At 40.3% G+C, this 5,347-nt stretch overlaps 1 non-coding gene across 1 annotated transcript; it reads right to left on the bottom strand.

Moving 5' to 3' along the window:
• Positions 1-3,862: 3,862 nt before the first annotated feature.
• Positions 3,863-3,935, bottom strand: TRNAG-UCC (transfer RNA glycine (anticodon UCC)). The gene has a single exon. It is a non-coding gene; the product is annotated as a tRNA-Gly (tRNA).
• Between the last annotated feature and the right edge of the window lie 1,412 nt (positions 3,936-5,347).

Genomic DNA, 5,347 nt, shown 5'->3' with positions numbered 1-5,347 from the left:
GCCTGGTGGGCTGCTGTCTATGGGGTCACACAGAGTTGGACACAACCGAAGCGACTTAGCAGCAGCAGAGCCTTAAGAATTCTTTTCTATTAAGAAGAAAGAATTGTCATCTGGAGGAGTATGACATTTCCTTAAAGCTCTGACTTTGGTGACTTTGGTGTTATGCTATGATCTCTGCCAGGTTCAGCTCTTGACAGTGTTTTCCCAAATCTGCCTCACCCCTCTCTATCCCTTCAGGAAAGTAACTTTTTGCACTTAAGCCCTAGGTAACTAGCTGAAAGTGGGTGTATGGAACATCCTGCATGTTTGCACAGTGCTTTGCCATTCACAAAGAAGAGGGTACATCATTTGATCCTGGCAACAACCTTGGCAGGTGGGCAAGGGTGAGCACTCCTCTTCATTACCACGTGAAATATCTGGAGTTCAGAGAGGTTAAAAGGTCATTTAGACTCAGTACTTCTGACTCCTAACGTTTTTTAGTGGTGTTCATAAGTGTTCACTGCCATATAATAACTAAAAATACAGCAAGTCATATCCTGGAATGGATCCTGGAAAGTAAAAAATACTATAAAGGACATTTTGGGAACAATTAGTGAAATTCGAATACAGACTATATGTAGAGAATAACATTGTGTTTAATTTCTTGATTTTGGTAATTTTATTGTAGTTTCATAAGAAAGTTTATAAGAAATGCATGCAAAAGTACTGAGGGTGAAATGTCATCAATTAGTCAGCAGCAGTCCACAGCTCACTCTCAAATGGTTCTTTAAAACTCTCTGTGTATCTATATCTATATCTATACAGTAAGTCTCTTGTATATGAACCTTCAAGTTGCAGACTTCCAAAAATGTAAACGTGCAGCTTATTAATGAAGACCTGATGGAATTAGAGACCCAGAGAAAGGATAAAGAGAGACAAGAGGAAGAAGTAACTGAAGAATGGGAGAGATTCATGAGTCAGGAGATGGCCAGGGGATTTTCTTTATCTGAGGAGGCACTGTTGGTTTTTGAGGCACAGGACCTGTGTAGAACAGTCCACGAAGGTTGTAGCAGCCATTCAGAATGTAGCCCAGTGCTACTGAGTCACCTATGATGAGAAAAAAAGAGAAATGGCAGCCCACTCCAGTATTCTTGCCTGGAAATCCCATGGACAGAGGAGTCTGGTGGGCTACAGTCCATGGGGTTGCAAAGAATTGGTTATGACTGAGCAGGAAGGCAGGCAGCCACACATTACCGGATTGTTTTTTTCAAGAGGATAGATAGAATTGAATTGAGCCAGGAACCAGAACCTGTGCTATCCATGTCAGGCGTGAGTGAAATTGCAGCTTGCCCTCCATCTCCTATCCTTCACCTCTACCATCTCCTACCTCCTTTCCCTCCTCCTGTTGCCTGTTCACTTGATTCCAGCCCCTATATGCCAGCTGTTGTACTGTACTATTGTACTTTTCAAGATGCTGTACTGTAAGATTTAAAGTGTTTGATTTATTTGTTTGTTTATGTATTATTTCTGTTAAAAGTATTATAAACCTGCTAAAGTACAGTACTATATAGCTGATTGTGTTAGTTGGGTACCTAGGCTAACTTTGTTGGACTTATGAACAAACTGGACCTAGGAACATGCTCTCAGAATGGAACTCATTCATATAAGGGGACTTAACTGTATTTGTATCTAGAGAGAGTACAAATGTGGCAGAATGTTAACAAAACGTTAATGTAAGTGAATAAATATCTGTTGTACTGTTCTTATAACTTTTCTCCAGAAAAGTTAATTAAATATTTTTCTAAATTAAAAAGATATTTAAAAATTCAAGAAAAAAATAGGTATCTTAGGTAAAATCAAGTTGTGCCTTCTGTTGTGCACACCCCATTAAACCACAGTCATCTTGGGCAGTGTAACAGAAAATGACTAAATTGCATCCCTAACAGATTTATTCATTGCTTCATTTCATCACCACACAAGCAAAACAGTCTCTCTTACTAAGTTAGCATAGTCTAGTGAACTTAATAGAAGGACTTGCTTTTCTTGGAAGAGACATAGTTTTCATAAAATACCTTAGAACATTCTATTTTAAATCCCTGAGGGAGGGAAAGAGTCTGCTGTCTTGCTATCCTTGCTGCCTTTGTGGATGCCTCAGGAAAATAGTAAGACCTTGGTAAGCCCAGAGCCCCTGAGGCCCAGGAACAGGGGCTCCAGCTTTGCCAGAGTCCCATGATCCAGTTGTGTCTTGTCAGGACCAGAACTGCTGAACTTGAAAGGGAGCTTGTACCATGTCCAGTACAGGAGAATGGTTGATGACCATGAAGCAATTGCACAGCGGTGGCCTAGAGAAGACTCAGTAACTGAGATCAAGTTTTCCTCCACCATGGGTATGTAAAATTGAATTTAAGCAAATAGTAAAATGATTCTTTTATATTTAAATTTTTGAGCTGAGAGTCATTCCAATACATTAAGAAACATGTATTAAAATGGATGCTATGCTAGTAAGCGTGTTATAATGACTATCTCATTTTGTCCTCACAACAGCTGTATGATTTAGGTAAAATCATTCCTATTTTACAAATAGAGAAACTGAAGCTTTGAGGGGTTAATGACTACTTGCCTGAAGTTACACAGCAAGTAACCAATGAAGCTAGTTGAACCCAGGCAGCCTGAATCCAGAGCCTAGGCTTTTAGCCCCTCTACCATACTTGAAGGTGGCTACTTATTACCTGTAAGGCCAACTCTTCCCTGTAGCAATTCCCACTTAACTCCCAGCTTACAGAATAGGGCCAGTGATTTATTAAAGGGAGATGCTACTCTGTGTTGTAACAGAAACGTAAGAAAATCCCAGCCCAACAGAGCACAAGAAAATCATTAATTCCATCCCTTTCAGTAAGCAGCCAAACTCTCCACACTGCATGCTGATGACTCAAAGACAGCCGATGTGCCCAGGAGGGTGGGACTCCCATGCTAAATGTCCTGGCTGGTTATGACCTCCTCTCCTACAAAGAGTAGGGTGCTTCCAAACAACTCTAGTGTGCTCCACTCCCCCCATGGATCTGTAACTTAGGTAAGCCCACCAAAGCCATACACTGTGCCTCATCCAGCGCCTGAAAAGAGCTGGTCCCCCACTGAAGGCAATTTGTGAAACATAATTAATTGCAGATTCCTTCTGGAGCTGCTTCGGCTCCTTGATGTCTCACATGTGTGGTCAGGATGGAGCTCTCCTTGGCAGCTGAGGATCCTTCTGTCTCCAGCTGGAGAGGAGGTCCAAAGACAGAGACCAAGGGCATCTCTCAGATTGAGTTTGGCCTTCCCAAGACTTCGTGGGGCGGGCTCAGATGTATGAATGGGGGTTTGGGGAGCCTATCCTTCCAGCAGATCCAAACCACACAGATCACAGAGATCAATGGAAAGTAAAGTCTTCCTGATGAGCTGATTGAGCATTAGTGGTAGTCTCCATTTGACTCAACTGAACGCTGAGTGGGGAAATGATGCAAAGAGCCTTTTCTTTCAGTTAAAGGGGAAACATGATCAGCAGTGAACATTTCCAGTAACCAAATGGGAGAATTTTCCCAAGATAGCATTTGCTTTCAGTTCAGAGATGCACATAAGCTTTGATTCTGCTATTGTAGTGTTTCTAATTATATTTATTATCTATTATTATCAAATCACAAAACTAGTATGGATGCAGCTATTTATAAATTTAACTCTCCTCCAAATCCTAACACATAGCTGTCATATATCCCATTTTGTTTATAAGTAACCACATTAATGTAAGCTTGAGAGGATTTTAATTATTTAAAAATTTTATTTATTTATTTGCCCACATGAGTTCTTTGCTGCCGCATGCAGGATCTTTAGTTGTAGCATGTAGGATTGGTTCCCTGACCAGGGATTGAACCTGGGCACCCTGCATTGGAAGCACAGAGTCTTATCCATTAGACCATCAGGGAAGTCTGGAGAGGATTTTAATTTTTATTTTTTTTAAAAGCTTTTCAAAATGTTATTTATTTATTTTGTCTGTTCTGAGTCTTCATTGCTATGAGGGCTTTTCTTTAGTTGTGGTGAGTGGGAGCTACGCTTTGTTGTGGTGCAAGGACTTTTCATGGTGGTGTTTTCTCTTGTTGTGGAGCACTGCCTCTAGGCATGTTGGATCAGTAGTTGTGGCTCCCAGGCTCTAGAACACAGGCTCAGTAGTTGTGGCATATGGGCTTAGTTGCTCCACATCATGTGGGATCTCCCCAGATCAGAGATTGAACCTGTGTCTCCTGCATTGGTAGGTGGACTGCTCACCTCTGAGCCACCAAGAAAGCCCAAGATTTTTTTAAATTCATTTTTTTAGTTGAAGGATAATTGCTTTACAGAATTTTGTTGGTGTCTGCCAAACATCAACATCAATCAACCATAGGTATACATATGTCTCCTCCTTCTTGAGCCTCCCTCCCAAAAGCCCAAGATTTTAATCAAGGTCAGATCAAACTTAGAAGCAGAGGACATCCAACAACATGAATGAATGTCATAGATATTGAACCAAATGAAAGAAGCCAGATAAGACCACATACTATATGATTCCACTTATATGATAATCAAGAACAAGCAAAAATAATCTATGGTGACAGAAATCAGAACAGTGGGTACTCCCAGGAGGGTGGTATTGACTGGAAAGGAGTATGAGGGAGCCTTAAGGGATCCTGATAACATTCTAAATCTTGACTTCGGTGGCAGGTGTATGTGTGTGCATGGGTGCTAAGTTGCTTCAGTCATGTTGGACTCTGTGTAACCCTCAGTGGCAGGTGTCTACAAATGTGCAAATTTATCTAGCTGTGCTTTTATCATTTGAGTACTTTATTATATTTAAATTATCTCTCAAAAAAGCTTTCACAATTTATGACAAAGGAGCCATTAATATACAATGGAGAAAGGATAGCCTCTTCAAGATGGTGTTGGAAAACCTTGACAGCCAGGTACAAAAGAATGAAACTGGACCAGTATCTTATACCATACACAAAAATCAACTTAAAAATGGATTAAAAAGTTGGATGTAAGACCTGAAACTGCAAAACTCCTCGATCAAAATATGGGGGTAAGCTCCTTGACATTGGTATTGGCAATGACTTTCTGGATCTGGCAACAAAAGTGAAAATAAACAAGTGAGACTATATAAAATTAAAAAAGCTTCTATACAGGAAATAAAGCCATGAACAAAACATAAAGGCAGCCTACAGAATGGGAGAAAATATTTGCAAATCATATATCTGATAAAGGGTTAATATCCAAAACATAGCAGAAATCTTAGGGAAGATTTAAGCTGTTAACTCTAGTGCCAAAGCCCCAAATTGACCATCAACCTTTATTTAGATAGCTT

This window comes from Bos taurus, chromosome X, assembly GCF_002263795.3.
Source record: "Bos taurus isolate L1 Dominette 01449 registration number 42190680 breed Hereford chromosome X, ARS-UCD2.0, whole genome shotgun sequence".
NCBI lineage: Eukaryota > Metazoa > Chordata > Mammalia > Artiodactyla > Bovidae > Bos > Bos taurus.
This window is presented reverse-complemented; position numbering and strand designations above follow the sequence as displayed.